Source organism: Thunnus albacares, chromosome 13 (genome assembly GCF_914725855.1).
Source record: "Thunnus albacares chromosome 13, fThuAlb1.1, whole genome shotgun sequence".
Lineage (NCBI taxonomy): Eukaryota > Metazoa > Chordata > Actinopteri > Scombriformes > Scombridae > Thunnus > Thunnus albacares.
The window spans coordinates 2,723,897-2,746,794 of record NC_058118.1 but is presented as its reverse complement, the minus strand read 5'-3'; the positions used below and the strand labels follow the sequence as shown (position 1 = coordinate 2,746,794).

At 38.7% G+C, this 22,898-nt stretch overlaps 1 protein-coding gene and 1 long non-coding RNA gene across 2 annotated transcripts in view; one reads left to right on the top strand and one right to left on the bottom strand.

Moving 5' to 3' along the window:
• opcml (opioid binding protein/cell adhesion molecule-like) overlaps window positions 1-22,898 on the top strand; it is a 351,351-nt gene that overhangs the window by 121,565 nt on the left and 206,888 nt on the right. The window lies entirely within an intron of this gene.
• Window positions 20,392-22,685, bottom strand: LOC122995061. Its single transcript, XR_006406709.1, has 2 exons — window positions 21,925-22,685; window positions 20,392-21,390 (listed from the first exon to the last, which is right to left on the bottom strand). It is a non-coding gene; the product is annotated as an uncharacterized LOC122995061 (long non-coding RNA).

The window sequence follows — 22,898 nt, the reverse complement described above, 5'->3', positions numbered from 1 at the left end:
AAACAGCGACGATTCATCAGCTTTGGCTAAACCTCTATGTGCCGTTCACTTCCTGACAAATGGGCCATAGAAATAGGTGTAGGGTTTAATTTCCTTCTCCAGTGCCATGCAATTAGAATAATATCAGTATGATGAATGTGATCACATTTTTTCTATTTATCTGCTTAACTCTGGTGTTCCTTATGGGGTCAAACATATCAGCATTTGCAGATACAATTTGCTTTAATCTCAATTTATTTTAAGCTACATATTAGTAAGTGGTAGGTGGAAAGTAATCACTTAGGTTATGCATGAGGGCATAATGTGTATATGCTAGTGTGTCTATTGTTTTCTGCCAGCTTATGTTGATATATGTAGGTGTGGACAGGTCCATCTCTCGACATTTTGGTGTCGGAGGCCAGACATCCACTGTTTTTTTCATTATTCATTATAACATTTTATAATAATGACAATACTTGAATTATATTTTAGTTTAATTTAATTTTATTCGACTTAACTCAGCTTCTGGTCTGTAACATGTCATCAACAACACATCATGTAGTACCTTTACATGCAAACCAGTGTCTTTGTGATGAATCTTATCCTGCATCTTATCCCTTCTATTCAGGATTCTAAGTGAGACTTCAGAGTATCTTTGATTCCTAAACATTGTCATTTCTTTACTGAGGTGTTAATATTATCTGATTTTGGATGTCCTGATTACATTTTGTCATCCTATATTTATTTGAATTATTTATTTCCCATATTATACAATTAACAATGCAATGTAGCTATGTTTGACAGCTGCATGAAAAAGAATATAACCTGCTCATAAGTTGTACAGTGTCCTAAATTATTTTAATATTCTTTGGATGTCAGTGTAGATCATTAGTACTTGCAGGAAGGTCTGGATGAGAAATTTGACAGATTCTCTTCAACCTCAGCATTAACAAAATGCTGAAGTTTTCAACCAGCTGTTGAACGTGTGGTTCATCTGAAAATGTTGCTGAAACAGATGCTAAACTGACTACTGGCTGCTGTTTCCTGTACTGGTTCCACAGGTAACTGGCACTGTGTAACAGAGCGCAGTGGGGAGTCATTCCTTTAGCAAATATCTGCCTCTATAGTCAATATTAATCCTAAAATGCCTTCTATTAGCCTCAATCTCGATCCTCTCTCTCAATATCTGCTCTGGACATCCTTACTTTCCATTAACAATCATCGTTTATCATTTTATTTTATTGTCTGACTACTACATGGATCAAGTAGAGGGTACGCCTCCACATGTCATAGCCCGGTTATCCCGCTTGGAATCATATTACAATACTATGCTGTTCACATAAAACATAAACTGGCTATTCTTACCCCTGTATGTTAGTATGCAGCATGATGAATGGATGGCAGTTTCAGTTAATGATATAACAACAGGCATCGCTGTCCTGCTAGAGTCAGTTTGGTTTATTCAATTGTAGTATTTAACAATTAAATGTGCGCATTTGATGTCAGTTTGACAGATTTTATAAGTAGTAAAAAAATAAATAAATCCTGCTCTTTATTGCCCCTCCAGGTGGTGCAACCCAAGGTGACTGCCTGGCTCGCCGATGCCTTAAAAAATGTCCCTGTAATGTAGGATTTATATAACATTTGGGGTGTTTTTAGCCTTATATTGGATTCATAAAAGGCACAAACTCCTACAGCTTGTCTACACAGAAAGTGTTTCAACATATCTTTCAGTCATCTGTCTCACACACGTCTGATGGAACAAATACTCACTATATTATTTCAATCAATACAGCGATCTACACAGGGCACGTAACAGCTCACACTTGACTCGCGTAACTGCAGCCCAAAGTGTATTTTACGGCTCCAAGTCTATTTTTCTCCATTTTAAGCGTGTAATTACAGTGATTGTGTGTTGGTGTGGTGGCCTACTCTACTACTGTAGAACTACTGTGCCTGAACGCATCCTGTGTAGACACAGAGGAGGACTGAATCTGCTGCTGCTGCTGCTTTTGCTACGCAGGCTGTGTAGACGCTAGACAGTGCTACCCTACATATCCTCTGGATGCTACAGAATAAATCTGGAAGTGGAATGTCACTAAAAGTAAAATGAACAGGTTAAATCTGCAACCCCTGCACTAGTATCACATGCATGTGATAATACACTCTGACACTCAAACATAACACCTCGGTTTTTTGTCCTAGTGGTGCTCACATGATGATTTAGACAGTGAATAATTGTCCCTCACGCTATTTGCTGCTCTCATAGCCATTTTGAAGCCATGCATTTGAACAGATACAGAATACATTTGAATTCAGGCACTTCCATCTATATAGTCTAGTGTCTTTGTCTGCTAGACAAAGACAGTGCAACTTTTGGCTGTTGTTGTCAGTGCAGGATTATAAATTGCATCATTGTTAGTCACTGTTAGCCAAAACTCAAAACTTTTTTTTTAAACATTTTTGATTACTTTGGAACAGAACAGTCAAGGCAAAAGAAACAAAATCACTTTAATATCTAGTTTAAGCCAGCAAACTGCAAACCACTGATGAGCAATTTTCAACATTTTCAAAGAAAAACAAGTAGTGTCTGGAGGTATGTAAGCTGTCCCAAATACCTGGTGAGAATCAATTTCAAAATATGATGTTATGCTCTTTACAGCTCTTTGTTTTATCTGCTACTAGCATTGCTCATCAGCTGCAAAAAAAAAGTGATCAGTCCAACAGCAGCCCAAACTCTCTTTGATGTAATATTTTATGCTTGTCTGATATCAGTCGTCAGGGACTGGTCACATTCAACATTAAAAACCGCAGACGGTGTTCACAAAGTATACGTCCAGATTAGCCAGAGGTTGTTCAGATATCTTCATTGTTATTCTGTGTATGTGATCATAAAAAACAGCATTACAGTACAGAGAATAGCGTGATCTGTATGACCTCTGTGATATCCCTGAAGACAGAGGTCAAATGTGGAGGGCATCACACTCAGTCCCATTCCATCTGTGCTGCCACTGCTCATGCAGTCCACGTTACCAAACCCTAGATATGCTGCTGTCGTCCTCAGCATCCTTCGCTGGCTTCGGCAGGCCTGGTCAATGATAAGTTATAAAAATGGTTCCGTTTGAAGAACGTGGACATGAATACCACTTGTTTTCCTCCAGTTTCAACATTGTTCACACAAGACTGCCCTTAATCAAAAATCACTTTTATATACTGTACCTGGCAAGGACCGGGAGTGCTGCTGCTGAAGTGAGTTTAGAGTGATCTTATCATATTAAAGCTTTTTTTTTTATGCTGACAGATTTCAACAGTCTTGCTTTAAAATCCCCAAATCCTGCCTTCACCCAAACATAAATCTGCATTAGAAGCATGTTGTTCTGGAAACGTGTTTGCCAGATTAAAGCTCTTAAAACCGCACTTGTTTTCCTGCCGTAGAACGGACGTTGATCTATGAGCACCTATTACGGCGAGTCAAATGACAATATGCTTGAGTAGTCTGTCGCAAAAGACTGAGCTTGATTGACTCTGACCCCTAGCTTTTTTACATGGGCAACTTGTCAGTTTGTCCAGTTGTTGATAAGAGACAGAAAATCCGTCCTCCCTAAGAACGCCAGCATCACTCCCTATTTTCGCTGAGCCCTACAAACTGTCAGTAGATAGCGGCATTTCAAATGACAGCTGCTTATCTGAGCAAGCTCCAGTGCATTTGCCAAGGGTGGAATTGGTGATACACCAACCACATTACTGTTGGAAGTTCAGCATCCTTTACTCAGTCTTTAGACTCCTCTTAGTCCTGATGTGTTTGCCTTTTATTTTGTCCCAATATAGGTTGTGTAAACCCCAGAATGTATGGCTAATAGCATTATTATCTATCACTGATTGAAATGATGGGAGAAAAATTTACAGTGCATAGTAATTACTGATAGGAAACAATGTTTTCTTTCATCTCACTGTACTAGTAAGCGACTCCACTGTTTCTAATTAAATTGCAATGTTCCAGTGGACCGTTAATATCAATGGCATCTCTATGTACATGAATTCAGCTTATATCTTAAGATGCCTCTGCAAAACAGTGGGGGTAAAAAAGTAAAAATAATTACTGCTGGGTGTAGTGCATCCAATTAATGTCAATGAGTGCTAATTTGACAACTATTCCTGATAGCCTGTTCTCTGTACTTACTCATCTGAAACATGAAGAATTAATTACAGGTGATTCGGACTGTAATTTGAATACTAAAAAAATTTAAAAAAAAACATTTATTCTTTCCAAATGATATGCAGCAGTGTCCAATTAACAGTCCACTGTAATGAATAATATTGATAAACTCATTACATCTCTTTTTCTTATTCTAGACTTTGTATTCATGTTGAGCATGCTCCTGTCCTTGAGCTGTTTTTTGGGGAGGACTGAAATTGTTTATAGATTCAAAATGTGGCATATTGTGGCCTGCTTATGTCAAGGGTGGAAATTAAGGGATGAGACAGCAAAAAAAGAAAGACTTTGGCTTTAGGCTTTGCTTGCTAATTTACAGCAAGTTGTCAAGCACACCACAGCATAAAAAATAAAAAAAAGTAATGTGTACAATATTTCTTCAAATCTATAAATGTTGTATGACAATGAGGCTACCGTCAAAGCCAACCACAGTAGTAAAATTCAGGGGAGGGTCGTCTGGCTGAGGCAAACTTTATGACAGTGAGGGATTGTGGCACCACAAGTCCTTCCTGCTGTGACATTAGTCATCATTGCCAGTTCAGTCGTTTCAGGGTTAGGCTGGATATTCATCATCATGAGTTGACTTGAGAGACTCTTGTTGAATGAAGGAGTATTGGGATATTTATGGACAAAGGAAGCAAATATCCCAGCTGCCAGTGGTTGAGTTAGGTCATTGGTGACCTTACTTATTTATGACTATTGGCTTCTTGCACGTATGTCAAAAGACATACTGTCAAGGAGTCTGTGTCTCTCGGCTGACAGAGAAATATGTTTATGAAATTATATCTAAAGGGTATAACACCAACTACTAATAAAAAACACTCATGACTTTAAATTTGGTGCTGCAAAGAGAGATACAGCATGTCCTCAGCCATAGTGTCTTGAAAATAGCTGCATGCTAAATGAATCTCGTGGTGGTTGCAAGTATTTGATCTAATTTGAATCCAATATCAAATCTGCTTATCAAATCTGAATCATTTCAAAATGTAGGCTAGCATTTTGAAACTAAAGATAGAAATGATGAAACTCCCAAGATTCAGCTGAGATCTGTAATGACTGTTTGTTGGCTGAACAGCCAGAAATAGTCCAGTTTTGAGTGGCAGCGTAATTAATGTTCACAACCAGTAGCTACAGCCTGAAACTGAAATGAGCAGCAGATGATATGATGATGAGTAAATATGTAGAACACACTGAAGTAACAAGTGTAGGAAACTTATTTTTGCACACTTTATTTCACAAATTACTTGCTCTACATACTAGAGAGCACGATTTAGAACTGTAACTATACATATGAACTTAAGCTATTGATATGATACCCATGAAGTTTTAAAGATTTTAACTACTGTGTGAAGTGATCAGCAAGATTGTTTTGCAAAAGAAGCCTCCCAACTCTCAGGGTCTTTCACTAACCTTAATCAAAGTGCTTTTGTTGCCTAAACCTACCTATGACTGACTTAGCATGTGTGCCTTGTACACCCACCATCCTCTGAATTGCGTGCTGTACAAGAACAGAGCACAAAAAATAGTAGTATCTCACCGTAATTTGTTGTTGTATTTGTTGTATGTTTTAGTTTTTATTATTATCTTTTTTTATTTTATGGTCAATTATACACAATAACAACAAAAATTTGCTCTAAACGTTATTTGTAGAATTTCAAAGTCTACTAGGTCCATAGATTTTAAGACTTAAGATGTCTTTAGTTTTATGCAGTATTACAATGGATTTAGACTTATGATTCGATATGATTTATGTGAGGTTTTCAACAGAGTTTATGGTCTATTTGTTTTCATACGCTCTTCCTACATCATTAATCATAAGAGTTACTTCAGAATTGATTTTATGATTTCCAAACACAATGAATTTTGTTTAACTTAGATTTAATGACAATTTATTAGAATCAAATCTTTTCTTTAGGGTTTCCAGTTCTGCTTCAACTGTTAAGTTGCTTCAAGTTTTTCCCTGTATATATTTGTCATCAGCAAATATAACAAAATGTAACAATTTTGATGCCTTACATATATCATTTATATAGAGTACAAAGAGCTTTGGACCTAGCACTGAGTAAAAATATAAAACATTCTCTATTAGCTCCATTAGCACAAGTGAGCTTGACCACTTACCTCGAAATCCATACTGGTGGTCATTTAATAAGTTATGTTTATCAAAAAAGCTATCAAGTCTTTGTACAAATCATTTTTCTAATATTTTTGAGAATTGGGGAAACAGAGATACTGGTCTGTAGCTGGAAAATAAATGTCTATCTCCATTCTTGTGGGTAGGAATGACTTTCACTACTTTCATTTTGATTGGAAATATGCCTGTGAGGAAGGATTGATTATATATGCGTCAACGATTTTGCATTGCATTCAATAATATTCTTAACTAGTGACATATCAATGGAATTGTAGTCAGTAGACTTTTTGTTCCTGAATACATTAACAATATCAATAATTTGTTGTTTTTATGAACTCCACTGAGAAACATGGAGTGAATGTTTTTATCAGAGCTCTTGTCTTCAATACCTTCCTTGTTACTTGGCTCATTGCTAAGGTAGGTTCAACTTTTACAAAGAGGTCATTAAATTCATTAGTTCTCTTTGAGTCACCTCTTTTCATTTTGATTTTTAAAAAACTATGGAAATCTGCTTTCCCAATACCTTTTTTGATTATGCTGTTGAGCACTTCTATTTTCCCAACAATTTGCTACAGTACTCCTTCTTGATACATCTCATAATGCTTATCAATTTACTTTTACACCTCTTATATTTTTTCATTTTCTTTTGTTCTACATTTTAGGAATTCCCTGTAGTGTGTTTTTCTTCTTGCATACATTCTGCAACCCCTTAGTAATCCATGGTTTACCCACATATTTATGTTTCCCTCTGGATTTTTTCAACAGGCAATTTTTTTTCATAGAGTTCTGTTAACGTAGCCAGGAATGCATAGTAGGCTTTGTCTGGTTCATCAACATAACCCTCTTTCCAGTCTTGTTTCATTAAGTCTTCCTTAAATGCATTGATGGCTTCCTGTGTTCCGTGTCGTACCAGTTTGCAAGCATTAATATCAGCTTTGATCCTTCTGAAGAATAGCAAAGACTGGTAGGCAGTCACTTATATCATTTATAGGTAATCCACCCACCAGTTCTCTATCAATTACATTCGTAAATAGTATGACTGCAACAACACTATAACTGCTGTAATTCCACTTGATTTTATAATCATGGAATACAGGCTAATGTTGAACACTGTGTTAATCAAGATCCAAGATTCAGTAATTTATTACCATGTCAGTGAAACATTGATTGAAATTTGTCATGGTGTGTGCTCTGGATAGACAAATACAATACAATGCAGATACACATCAGCATAAACATATCAAAAATAGAACACAATTGTCTGGTGCATTAAGAAACCCACTAGGGGACACAGTTGAATTAAGTTCATGGACTGAACTGATGATGAAGAGTTAAGGGCCTTCACTGCCTCAGGATATGTGCTGTTGCGGAATTGAGTAGTTCTGCTCTTAATACTATGTAATCTTTTTTCTGAAGGACCCATCCTTAGCATGCGGGTATTATAAATACCACAAATGCTTGACTAATCTTAACCAATGATTTTTGATGCTACTTTCCCTACCTTACTAAGCTCCTTCCTGCCATTGGCTGAACAGTTTCCATACCAGTCTGTGATAGAGAACATCATAATTGTTTGCCGCAGAAAGAACGATTGTTGCTGGGCTTTCTGCACAATACGGGTTACACTGACATTCCATTTAAAAGAAGAGGATATGGTGGTTCCCAGTTTTCTACTATCTCAAAAGCCTGATGATAAGTCTAATGTCTTGTTATGACCATTTGGGTTTAACAAATCAATATTGAATCATCACATACAAATACCACCTTATTATCATTTAGCTTATCATAAATCCCAGCTATCTTTAAATTGAAGTGCAATTTCAATAGTTGTACATTTCATTAGATTATCTATGGTTGTTGACATGCTGCCTTCAACATGACATTTGAAAACATATCTCTGCTTCAATAGTTCAGTTTTGTGTTTTCTATTTATAGACTGGCTTTCTTTTGATATTTTTCTGAGGAAGAATGTGACAGTTCACAGTATTTTGCTTTGGATAGCCATGTCTTCACTGTCAAACAATTGAATGACCTGTTTTTCCAATGAGTGCAACTCATCTCCTGGGGAATTCCCAACTTCTTAGTCTCCAGCCGTAGCCCTGGCATAGATTCGTACTGTAGTTTCTAATCCACTGATGACCAAATGGTCTACGTGTGAATATTGTTCCATATCATAAACTCTCCAGGTCTTCGATCCTCTTTATCTTTCTCTGATTGGGATTTTCAGCTGACGCACCTCTTAGCTCAAGTAAATTTGCTTGTTACATGAAGTTTAGTGATTTTTTTTTTATCCTCCTCACTGATTGCAACTGTCGCTTTTTTAGGTGGCATTTTGCTCAAGCTGTGAAACTGAGAAAAATGACTTCAAAGTTTATCTCTTGTTCCACCAAAAGTATTCGCCTTATTCACTTTGGTGCCACTTCACAGCAACCAGACAAAAGCCAAGTTTCATTTAGGTTCTTCGGCAACTAACTTGTGGCATTATAGTTAAATCAATAGAAAACTGGACATGCAGACATTACACATCTACTGGCAAAAGTGATGGTTTGCAACAGTTAACGATGTTGAAGAACATGAACATGAAGCCTGTTACCTTAATGTTTTCTACATTGCTCTTGGCAAATTAAAAACAGCAAGGAGAGATAGCCTTAGCAAGCTAATATAGCCTCAAAAATCCAGAGTCGTCTCCCTGAATCCAACTCTAAATACACTGCATTATATTGTATCATCCGATTCATGGTTGGACATTCCACAAAAGATATGATTTTTTTGAGGATACCGCAGAGAAATCACTCTGAACAGGCATATCAAAAAGCCTACGAAGGAGTGTGTTTATTATACATGGAACAAGTGAGGAGAGGGAGTAGAAGATGAAAATTCAGCAAAAGAAAGGCTGCGATGCAACAACATCAAAAAGTGAGGCAGAAAAAAAACACTTTGCAAAGACATTTTTTTTGGTAATCTAAAGTCCTCAGTTCATTTGGCTCTTTATGAAAAATGCAAGTAAGGATGTCTTTCCAAGAGACTGTGATCTTTGGAGGCAGTTGTCGCAGTGGATAAAGTGACATTTTTAAAAAGGTTTCAGTTAATTGCACAGGCTGCTGAACACTGTCATCTCTGGTGTCTCTCCCAAAGTTCACCTCGGAAATGAAATGGAGTGTAGGTGACTGCATAGGATACCTGGCTTTCCCAAAATATTCTTTTGAAAATTTTTGTTCATCTTGTTCACAGACCATATGTCAGCATCCATCAGCTACTTATTTTAAGTATCAGAAATTTCTGGTGAGATCATGTTGGATTCTTTTGGTATTAGTTAAAATCCTCCAAGTGTGAGCCTCCTTTCACATAGAGACTTTTATAGACTTATAATTATGGATGTGATGACAGTCACACCTTAGCTGAAGAACTCTATATGTTTTACTCTTAAATTCAACTGGTGAGTTTCTATGTAGACTGAAGATATAGCCAAGATATTTTTAAACACACTGCAGACATTTCAAAATCATATTGTTATTGATTTCGTCTATTATTATGATGTCTCCAGGCGACATTATAACAAGATTTGAAGTCAGTGTTATAACCTCAAATCACTGCAAATCGCAATCACTGTGGTGGTTAAAGCAAATAGTACTGACAGCAGACTGTGTGATCATCCATCAAGTTGTGTTTGCTGTGCTATCTACAGTAAAAATTCCAAAGAGGCCTTGGTGAGTACAGCCTTTGCAATCAGTTTATCCAAACTGCCTCAATATTTTACCGACATTCCTGTAAAAAAGTGTTGCATATGGTTGTTACTCAGAGTGATGCAACTCAGCAGATGGACTTGACACTTCACGACATATTGTTGGTAAAAATCACAATGAAGAATCAGATCATCTGTAATATTTTATCATAACAGGTCTAATGTTTATTGCCTGAAACCATTCTAATTTTTACATGTTTACATCAAAATACAATCTGGGAAATGCTTCTGTAGCCACTCTCTGGTGATCCCTGACTTTCCCTCTAGCACCACCAGCAGGTCAAAGTTTTCACTTACCCATTGGGATATTTCAACATATACTTGGTACAAAGGCTTGATGAGGTGATGAATCCTAATGACTTTGGTGATCTGTTGACCTTTCCTTTGGCACCAACAGGAGGTTGATATTTGTGGTTCTGACTGAAATATCTCAACTATTGATGGATTGCCAATAAATTTGGAACATACAGACATTCATGTCTTCCCCTGGATGAATTGTACTGGAACTTTTCATCTGGCACCATCATCAGGTCAAAATTTTCATTTGTCCAATACTTTGGTTTCCTATCAGCCTCAGCTGTACCTCGTGTTCAGTCTTCAGTGCAAATGCTAATTTTCTCATTTGTAAAAGCTAAACTAAGAGGATGAACATGATTAGCATTACGCTCAGCAAATAAACACCAGCATTGTGAGCATGTTAGCACACAGATTTTAGCATTTAACTCAAAGCATCACTGTGCATAAGTACAGCCTCATAGGAGGCTCCCACGTAGCTTAGGGGTTAAAATGCCAAACACAAACTGTGTGTGTGTGTGTGTGTGTGTGTGTGTGTGTGTGAAATGCATTTTAATTACACTAGTGGTGTGTCCAGTCAAATGATGAATCCTATTTTGATCCCCTGACTTTTTAATCTTGTGCCACCTGCAGGTCAAACTTTTCACATATCCAGTGAAATATCTGAACATCTACAAGATGGATTTGCACAAACTTCAGACATTCAAGGTTCTCAGACTGTGTGTTCTTAGTCTTGTTGATCAGCAAACTGTACCAGTAATCATGGATAATTCTCACCATTACTGATCTGTGCAGGCTTGTTGTTTACAGATAAAAAGTTCACATATTCCTGTAGTTTGTTTACTTACAATTATTTCTCAAATACATCTACTGTATGTTTCAAAGACAAAATGACGTATGTGATGCATTCATTTATTGAGTACAATGAGTTTTAATAGCTTACCATATTTAATGATAGAAGATCATTCTAAGTTGTCAGGGAGCCTTAAGTGTATTTTTATCAAGGATTAAATAAAATCTTAATTAGTCATTATGCAGTTCCCCTAGTTCTACCATCATTGCATATTTTTGGACACTACATCTTCTGCATCCTATAAAATCAGCTTTAAAAACTTTTGCAGTGACACAATTGACAAAATGGGATTTATTTTTCTATTATGGAGGTTATGTGCATGTATGGGTTCAAATGACCTTCTGTTTCCATTTTTGTTCTGGTTCAGAATGCCTGCTTTTATAAGTATTCAACACCTCAAATATGTAGAATAAGGAAAGCAAGACACCATTAAAACAGAGTTCTTTTTTTGTTTTCGGTGTGCACACAGAGCAGATGAGAGGAGGTAGCACTGTTCAGGACCACAGTGTTGCACCACAGTTTGTCAGTGCAGATATGATGGAAACAATAACAGGTTTAGAGAAGAGCCTATTGTGCTGTGCTCTTGATCATATTATTATGAGCAACACTGTGGCGTTTCCCCTCAACACACTTTTTAAACACATTTTTGCTGTCTTCATGCCACTCCCCAAGGCTTTGTGCTGAGGGGCCAAGAGCAGAAGAATGGTTTATATTTGTCTTCTCTTTGGGCTTCTGATAAGGATAATAAATCCATCCTCTGAGCCTTTTCACTCATCTTTGTTACAGACATACAGAAAATGGAAGGCGCCACATTGCATTCCTAGCTCTCTAATACTATTCAGTGCAAACACATTGGCCCTGAAATCAGACATGTGAGACTCGGGGAAGAATTTAGGGCTTTCACAACCAATTTTCACTGCATTAAATAAACGTTTGAATATGTTTATTGCATGTTTGATTCACAGGGAAGGTTAAGGGAAGGGGAGAAAACATTTCATGACTGATTAATTTTTAAAATAGCTCACACTTTTTTTGTAGAATTAATTTAACATGAAGGCTTCAAATCTAACTCTTTATGCATTTGAAGGCATAAAGAAGATATCTTGATCTCGGGAAGGACCTGCTCTGCCCCGTGAGAAAATGGGACAAGGAGATAATGAATATTGAATGAGCATATCTACTTCAAGCAATCATCCCCATTGACGAAATCCCATCGGCACACAAATCATCTGTATGGTTATGCTGAGTTAATTAAGATCTAGTGTGTGGAATTAATCGAGTCATGCCATTGCAAATGTCTTCAATCACTGGACCTGCACTGTCTTATCTGTGAGTGCTTTTGCTGCTGCAAGAAGAGGAATGAAAATGATGACATAATACTGAAAATAATCACCATAAAAATGTGGAATTTTTACTGAAGGCCAAATCCACCTGACTCAGAGATGAAGGGGAAAACGGTTTGGCCCCAATGAATTCAAAACAAACCAATAAGGATACCAAGTGGAGATAGTAAAGGCTGTTATGTAGTTCTGCATTGCTGTTTGTGTGAGTGGGATATCGTTTTGGCTTTTATCTGGGGAAATACTCTACCCTCTCAGGCTTCTTGGACTCCCACAGATAAGAAAAATGAGTGAGATTACACCTAATTTTTCTTCTCATGCCAACATTTTCCCTTCCATTGCCAGTTGTAATTGTGCCTTCCAGACTTTTATACAGTGAGCGCAGAAATTGGTTGGCCAAAGAAAACAGCCCTGGCTGAGTCAAAATGCCCCAATGAGCCATTTGCTGGTGTTGCTGTGACACATGCAGGAAAGCAATCACATTTTTATTGAGTTAAGTTAATTAAATACGGAAATAACTAAAAAGTAGGTTTATGATCTCGGTTCTCGGAGAAGTCTCAACTCCACCGTAATGACTTAATTTGTTTAATCAAGAGCACAAGGAAATAAATTTTAACACTCTGCTCGGTCCCTTCTCTCTTAATCTTTAGCTGGAAACAAATTTGTGTGACAGGGAAACCGAGAGAGAGAGAGAGAGAGAGAGAGAGAGAGAAAAATCACGGGAGATGAATCATGACAGCATGTCCGTTGCCTTTGGTAAGGTCTTAGCTGTGTGTGTGTGTGTGTGTGTGAGTGACTAAAAGGCGCAGTGTAGTCTGACATAAGGATGACCCAGCAACTTCACTTCAGTGAGGATAAACACACAATTAGTGAAAAATAAATGGTTTGCTAAAGTGTCACATACACTAATACTGTATGTATTAGAATTAAAAAAAAAGAAGTTTTTTTAATGGTCATTATGAGCAAACTAGTTTCCCTGACCTGGTTTGAACGGTTTTAAACACCATTACTTTCACATCGTTATCATTTCATGATACAGTGAAGGATTTGGTGACAGAACAAATCCTCCCAACAGATCATTATGGCTGATGTTTTTGTCAGTAGGATCGGAACGAACACACACACACACACACACACACACACACAAACACACAGGCAAACAGAGCCGTTGCAGGGTTGGTCCAAGGTCCTGTGTGAAATTGGCGTGTGTGGCCTTGACCATTGGCATGCATCTGTGCACAGTACAGTGCACACAGCTATTTGTAGTTCAAGGTCGATCTTAATTGTGTGGCCTATTTCATACAAATGCAGTTTGAAATGCCATACTCTGTGATGAACAAAAAGGATCCGTACATACATGAGTAAAGAAAGCGCGGACTGTGTTCATATGTTGCGTCTGACTGACTCCTTTTTTTTTTTTTAATGATTCATACAACACTTACAGCATAACATCATTAGGAATGATGAGCAGCATTATGACTGTGTCTCAAATCATTAGTGGTTTAAAAGCCCCAATATGATGTTGATATACTGATATACGTATGACAGCACGATAGAAAAGGATAGGATGCTGTAACAGGGGCTGTAAATTAGGGGCGGCTGTGGCTCAGGAGGTAGAGCAGGTCGTCCGCTAATTGGATGATCGGCGGTTCGATTCTCTCCAGTCCACATGTCGAAGTGTCCTTGGTCAAGATACTGATGGGCAGATCGGGACCTTGCATGTTAGCAGTACCCATTCAGTGTATGAATGGGTGAATGTGACTCGTGGTGTAAAAGCGCTTTGAGTTGTCGGAAAACTAAAAAGGTGCTATACAAGTACAGTCCATTTAACACACGCAGTGGACGTCACCATACACAGAGTGAATTACATGAGAGTGTCTTGCGTCCTTGTTCTAACTCAGTAACGCAGATGTTGGATGGAGTATCCTTTTCACTGGACAGAATAGCATGTCCACATATTCTGTCCTGAGGGACTGATGTGTGCAAATAATTTTTTATTTATTTTAGCTTTGAAAAGATTCACTCACACACACAATCACTGTCAGAAGGATTCTAGAACAAACTTTTTCCAAATTCTTCTTTTCAGTTTCCCCTCTTTCTTACCTTGTAAAGCGACTGCGAGATCAAACGAGAATTCATCTTGTCAGGCTTCAAGTGATGTGCTTGTGTCCGAACCATCGGTGGTTCGGACTAGAGGACTGCATTGGGATTGGGATCCCGCAGGTACCCCGGTACCCAAGAGCAGGCAGTTTTAACTTTGCAGTGGGTGGGCGCGGCGGTCAAAAAATAAACTGCGGGTCCTGGGATTTAGCCGGCGCTGCAGGCCGATTCTTACAGAGCTGGGCTGAGTGCTCAGTCAGCACTCCTCCTGGTGATCCCTGATACCGCTACCTGCTCACACACATACACACACGCACACTCATGAGTGCTGCAACCTGCCGACTTCACCTGAACGAGCAAAGAACAGAAACACCAAACAATGTGTGCATATTACGTTATGCGATACCGCAGGTTATTACTACTTTTGTGCTCTTTTAGGAGGTAACGGAGGAGTCGTATGACATCATCATTAGGAGTTCTACTCCTCATCAGTGTGTTAAGAGACACACGCAAACTAAACACAATAAAACAACCCCAGTAAAACAAACAACCACAGCCAACAACACGTGTTCTCAAATAATAAGTTGGCTAAATAAATACAATGTAATTTTGCCCTAGAACAGCGGTAGCCTACTTATTGCACAATATAACTGTAATCATTGCACTAGTATGAATGTAATTATGCACTAAACATAATTTTGCTGTTATTACCGTAGCAAAATATACGTCTCTTTATTAATACTACACAGTAAAATAATTTCCCCTGTGGGACAAGAGAAGACACAAAATCAATGTAACTCTATTGTGCGGACGTGACTGGTCAGAATGTTTGCAGGTGCGGGCGAGAGAGGACACACACATTGCGGGAGCGGGTGGTAATGGTTAGAAATCCACCGAGAGCGGGTGGGAGCAGGATTAAGGAAACAGTCCTGCGCAGGGTTCTAGTTCGGACCATCAGCGTCCTATTTTTTTGAACGTGCCTGCCCTTTTCCAAGCCGTTTCCAAGGACAACTTCTCAGACTTTCTCTCAGCCTCCAACTCCAATGTGATCTCATGAGATGGCGTATAAATAGCTTTCACTTTTAAGGACAATTCGAATGTCATGTCTATGCATTTTAAGCTTTTTGCATGTCACTTAATGCTGTTGGTTAGGTTTAGGCATAAAAACCACTTGGTTAGGGGTAAGGGAAAGATCATGGTTTGGGTTGAAATGATCAGTAAAATGTCCTGACGTGACAGTAAAAATATCCACTTAGTGGTCTTGAACAGTGCTCTCTTGCACCTTTTGCAACTTTTTTTTACCAACTAATAAGCTAAAATCACATTTTAAAAGAAAAGAAACTCACAATATAGTAACTACAGGTAATAAATGGTGTGGAATAACACACAAAAAGCAAAAAATGCTTTGTCATAACACACAAATTAACTTAAATTGATGTGTTACAGCCTTGTACTCTAACTGCATTGACCACATATTTCTGTCTTTCTGCATATTTGTTGCAACAAACATCATCATCATCCACATACTTTAAAGATTTTTAGATATTTCTCTTTCAGTCTTACCTTTGCGCTGGGAAGGTTGCCATCACAGTATACTAGACCATCTTCCACACATTTACACATATGCGAGAGGTGAAATAGCCTACCATTACAGGCAGAACTTTTAAAACACTGTGTCTCAGGCAAGTGTGAATTGCAAATAGGGGCAATCATTAACATTTTGAATATGCTGAGGTCTACCACGGTTTACTTGCTTGTGGCTACCAAGGGCAGCGGCTGAACAAAAAAAAAAAGAACGGTAATGTTGAGATTATCTGCAGCATTACTGGATGTCTAAGCATCGACATCCAGGACTTCTTTCAGATAGAGCTTTTATTAACTAACAAATCCTCATAGGGGTACATACTGTATATTCTGTTAGCACATTCCCATGTTTAGGGCAACTGGACTGGCCCTGACAAGTAATTCATTGCTGATGTAATTTTCTGATTGGCTCCTGCCGATGTGGAAATTGGATGATTAACTATCCGAAATTGTGTGTAACCTCTCCTTAAATATTACCTCATCATGTAGATATTTTCCAAACTTTCCCAAACCGCCATCCATATGTCAGTGTCAAATATGATCTGAGTGGTTGATTCATTCTATCTCAATGTATTAGTTCCATTTCACTAATATTTGATTGGAAATTCCTCAGTCAGATGCGTTCACCTTGAAGTGTGCAGAATCCATCTCTGGGATGGCAGTTTCTGCCTAAATAAGCATTACTGGGAGCCGCTCCTCTCACTTCTGAATGGACACTGTTATTGTCACCATCTAAATTGTTTATAACCTGAGGGTTAAAGACAGCTATATTTGCATACATACAAATGAACAATTTAATGTGGATGAAACAGATATTAAGGCTGAAATGGCGGCCATGTTGACTTTGTCTCTGTAAGAATCACAATGGGACCCTGTTGATAAATACAATTTTACCAAAGTGACTTTTTACTAATTAAAGTTTGTGTAAATGACCCATAATATTGGATTTTTTTTGAAAAAAAGAAAGTTACTTTTGTTGGTTAAGGAGAGAGGTAGCAATTGTTCACTGATGGAGCTGTTGTGAAAGTGTCTTTGGTGTAAACATAATACTGCCAGATCATTTCGCTCTTCATTAGTCTTATCTGTTTTTCCGAACACACAAGTGTTTTTTCCCCCTAGGTAATGTTTAAATGCCATCATTATCCATACCATTTACCCAGCACCGAATTCTAGTTTTCACCTTTTTATTTATTCGGGGGGGGGGGGGGGGGGGGGGGGGGGGGGGGGGGGGGGGGGAGTCAATGCTTTCTCTTTTAGGAACACTCTGATCACATCCACACAGTTACACATTCACAACTGGAAGCTGTCCAGTACAACCACAATCTGATCTGCTGGCCACTGAGCGGCTCCTCACTGGTGGTAATGAGGGAGGGGCAACACAATGCTTTTCACTTCCCCCCACCCAGATATATCCTGCCGGTCTGGGGGACTGAACCAACAACCTTCTTGTCACAAGCTTGCTTGTCTAACCTTTAGGGCACCACTTCCCACACTGTTTTAATTCTAACCAGAAGGATGTATGTGAGACAAGGACTACATGAACCAGGGCTGCCAACTATCACGCAATGAGCCTGAGACTCTTGTGTGTGTGAGATCTCATGCCTCATATGCCTTTCCTCATGCTAACTTTTCGTCTTCACTTCCACTGATGTAAAATTGTGATTTTTAAGCAAAGGAACAGCAGTTTGTTTGTTTTTTCCCAAGTTGAGACAGGCTGAAGCACAGAGTGCAACAAGGTTAAGGCAGCACTTTTCACGGATTGTCTGTGAACACACCGATCATCATCTGTTTGAACTGAAAGCGTGCAACAACAAATCAATGCTCTACACCTTCTGGTGGAGCAGCCAATCACAACGATTTTGTGGTGGAGCAACTAACCCACTGAGCATGAGTGGAGCAAAGCTGGAGAGACTGCATTGTTAGCATTGTTCGCTCAGTGTGGCTCACTATGTTTGCGTTGCAGTTATACTAACGTTAGCCAACAACGGTCCAATATTCAGCAGGTAAAAACCTTCATCACTGAACAACTTCTTATCTCTACGGGGCCAACCTGTTTGCTGCGCCAATGCAACAAGTGGAACAATATGCTTGCACTTGTCTTTTTTCGTGTGTGGGTGTGTGTGTGTGTGGGTGTGTGTGTGTGTGTGTGTGGGGGTGGCGGGGTTGGCTCATGGATTTCAATCACTGACCTCAGAGGTTTCAGTCATGTTAACTTGACAGGTATGCATGAACTCCCGATTACTTCTTTCTTCTGACATGTCAAATATAATACTGTAGAGATGAAAAGTTTCAAGAGATCAAGTTCATTCTCTTTTGAAGTTAAGAGTACAAATATGCTAGCATGACCGTAGAAACACACACACACACGCACACTAACACGCACTAGGTCCTTGTTGATGCCTTTCATATTTTCTGGGCTCTCATAAAAGCGAGATGCCTTAATGCAAGAGGATTTAGCTTTGACCTTCAAGCAGCTTTTATGTCCATTACTTGTAGTCAATAGAGCTGCTAAAAATTGTTGGGATATTGACAGATTGAATGAAAAAAAAAAAAAAACCTTTCATAAATTGAACAAGCGGTTAAGACCCCTACTAACATGGTCTATATCAATGCCATGTCTTTGTGCGCACACTTTTAATTCCGACGCACGCGCGCACAGGAAAGTCATGCAGAGGTCAGTGGAGGAGCGTCTGATAGTGTATCATCATATCTGCGAACGCTTACCTGCTGGGAACAGTGAGAATATAACACCTATTGATAACGTAGGATGTCTGAACATTCAAATCACTTAAAAGGTACCAGCTTCTTAAATAATTCATCCCCTTCACGTTATGCATACATTGATTGACTTCGCAAACACGTGGCGCGCCCATTAGAAGGGAGAGAACACCTGGGTTGGATCAGATGCGACAAAGACCAACACAACTCCTTGAAAGCAGAGAAAGGCCGATGTTACATTTTAAAGCTGGCTACAGACATAAACAGCCTTTTGTTCCACATGCTGTGACTGCAGTGAAGGCGTCTGATTAAAGCTGTCTGATAAGTCAAGACTGAGGCAGATGTAGTTATCTGAGATCAAAGTTAGAATCATGTGCAGCTCTCTATGCCAGGAGCACTTAAGCTGCCGCACAGTATAAAACAGGCCTGAATCAAGTTGCTATTTGATTTGAAAAAAAACAAAAAAACAAAAAAAACCATTTTACCACAGACAACAGAAGCAATCAGTCTGTTCTCAAAGAGAAAACCCAGCCGGCCCCACACTTCAGACAGTTCAAGTTAAATAACAAAGCAGTTAGTTGTTTCTAATTGATCAGCAATCCTGTTCACTGATTTTTTTTTCTGAAGTAACCATGATGTCCTGCAATCAGAAATCACAAGTTGACAGAGGTGATTACCAGGAGGACTTGAGGGATGTTTAAGGGACAGTTTACCACTCTAGTCTCCCTGTTTTCTGAAATTAACACACATACTTGCCCCTAGTTTTGATTTTGAGATAATATCTAATAATAATAATAATAATAATTAATAAGAAGACTAAAGAAGTTCTGTTCTATTTGATGGTTAGAATTGCTAGCCTACAGCCTCTCAACATAAAATACAAATAAACAAACATTTTAAAAATTACTTTATTACTCACATTTAATATCTTGTATTTCTTCTTCCCCATTCTATTCCATAGATTATACGTGTTGATTGATATTGACCAAATAAAACCAAAAATCCTTAAAACTCTATCCATGGTGCTGAACTGGGGTGGTGGGAGTGGGGGGGGGGGGGGCGGATGGACACTCATTATTTATGGTTAAGCGTTCCAATGGTGCTATCTCTGTCGTCTTTTGTCCTTAATATGTTCGTGTATTTTCACATGGGTTAGGGTTAGTGTGTATTTTCAGAGCAGCAGGCTTTTGTTTCCAGGACAACGGGCCGTCAGACTAATAGGCTTTCGGATCAATGGGAAGTTTTTTCGAACTATTGGGGTTTCGGAGTAATGGGAAGTTGAACCAATGGCATGGCACCTCGAGTTTTCCAGTACTGGGTGTTGCACTTCTAAGGCCACTATATAATGCAGGATACTCTAACCAGATGTGTGTGTATCAAGTGGTAGTAAATTCATTTATGCTTCATTATCCTCCTGAAATATTAGGCTGTATGTACAGCTGATATTATTTTTATTTACTTAGTGATAATTGTGTTGATGCTACATGGGTATGACTTTTACAGTAAATAAAGAAAAATACCAAAATAAACATTTCAATCAAAACAAACAAAAAAATTAACAGGATTAGTAGTCTATCAACCAAACTGCAGCAGAGAGAATCTCCAAAGTCTGTAAGCAGTGAAGTATTCACAGGCTAACAAGCTAACAGGCTAACATGCACTGTCTGACTCTGGTACATGAATGAATCTGGCAAGTCGTGAGCAGTGTTCTCCAGCATACGGCAGCAGATCAGCATGTACGGGATGTGTCGATTGGCAGTTGAGTCTGTACGAGAGCTGCTATCAGTATCAGCAGTCAAGTCGTAATACCCGTCATAGTAATACCCCAGGGACAAACGTGTCAGTCAGTCACCACCTCTGCTAAAAGCAGCTAAACGTTGTCACATTGCACTCAAGGAAGTTTTTAATAAAGTTTAAGGTTGTAATGCTTCTATTTTTCATTGCTGGCAGTCTGGTGACATAAAAACAGAGTATGCGGGAGAAAGTGGGGGCTTTTGGTAATGTCAGACTTTAGAGTGTGAGTATATGGCTACTTCCTGGAGGCAGTATATACTGGTACAGACCTAATTATATGAAAATAACTCCATTTATTACAACACAACAAAAAAGTAGAAAATAAACTCTCAACTCAAATTGCCTCAAAAATGCTGCTGTTTTAGTCCTTTTTCCTGTTTTCCTCCTGTTTATCAGTCTGCAGAAACAGTTCAAACAGTTCTTTTCAGTTCTCCTCAGTTCAGGTGTGTGTGCGTTGTTGTTGCTACCTGAGTAGTGTGTATGTTGAGATGTCATATGCTCATCCGTCCAGGAGTAAGGCTGTTGTCATTCCAGGTACGATGAGAAAGCAGGCTGGATACTCTCTCTGCCCCTGGTATGGATCCTGACTCGCAAAACCGGACCTCCTCCTCCTCGGAAATGACCTCAGAAAAAAACAACCTGCACACAGCAGGGAAAATATCTCTCATCACTATTGTTCAATAATTTTGTTACTTTAAGTAACCATATTTTTCTTACTCTTTCTCTGTATGAATGGCTTAACTCAATTAATTATTTAGCAAATGTATTTAACAGCACATAGAAAAAACACAAATCTTATGGTCCTTTGTGAACCTAAATGCAATAACATCTCACATTCAGCTGTGAATCTTCAGTGAAAACTAGCCACAGTAAAACCAGCTGCTCACTTAACGTCATAACCCGCCTCGTTACTACAGGAAGGAAAACAAAATGGCGTTCGCGGTGTCACTAGTCAAAGACCGCTCATGTTTACATCATCCTTTGTAGCACAACAGAAAATAACACTCAAAAAAACATTTCTTCACTCTTATATAAACATCTCCGTTTGGTTTACGGTACTCATAAGGTAAAGAACATAAAAATAAATGCAGTCATCTAAAACAATAACACAGAATGGTTGCTTACACTGGGCTAACCGCTAGCTTACTATGCTACTTTAGCACGTCAACTCACCGGAGATTCACGGATTAAATCCAAAAGCGGGTACACCAGCATCAAAATAATCCTTCGCCCTCACAATCAACAAAATGACAAAAAAGGGAAATGAAAACCAAAATGTCTCTAGAAAGGTGCTCATTGAAGCTCTTAAGATTTCTCTCTACAAGTTTATTTCAGCAGTGTGAGTTGTCTCTTCCTCCGTGGTTTTGCCTCTTACTCTCTACAATACAGTCTGAATCGATAGCACTGCTATGTGCTATAGCTCCCTCTAGCGACCAGTCGTGGGATCGCCAGAAATAACTACTGGTAATTTTATGTGGGTTACAAATAGTAATGCACCAAGAAACACAGCTATACATCAGCACTGGCAGGGTAGAAGAAGACTGTTAGCTAGAAAACGTGGATGTGAACAATACAGGATTTAAAATACTTAGAAAATTGCCTTTGCACATGTTTTATGAGGAAGGAAATACATTCAACACATTTCTTACACCTCAGGGATACATACAATGCATTGTGGTGACTCAAACACTCAATGTAAACATACATTTTGTTTGTTTACAGGAAAAATCCACAGGGTCGCTTTAAATAAATGTAACCATCAAACACAAAAGAATACAATGTTTCTGCTTCCTGCTATTTTCACATATGAGTAAGAGATTTTACAAAATGATTGACCCCAGACTGTCAGCCTGTCATGGAGAAGTTGCGTAACATTAGCATTCGTGTGCCAGTGGAATCCAGGCTTCTGCAGATGACTGAATCCATTGAGTGAGCACTCTTTATTCAGTCTACCCATGTTTTTGCTTGGGTATTAGCTTGCTTTGGTCAGAGGCCGGTCCATTGTCTGCTAGCTCTGCCCATCCTTGCATGATATGAATGAAGATTAGCATGGATTGTTTGAATAAACCACCCAGAGTCCGGTGTTAATGCGACACAGCAGGAAATTATGTGAATGTCACTGCATGTATAAGTGAAATAAATGAGAA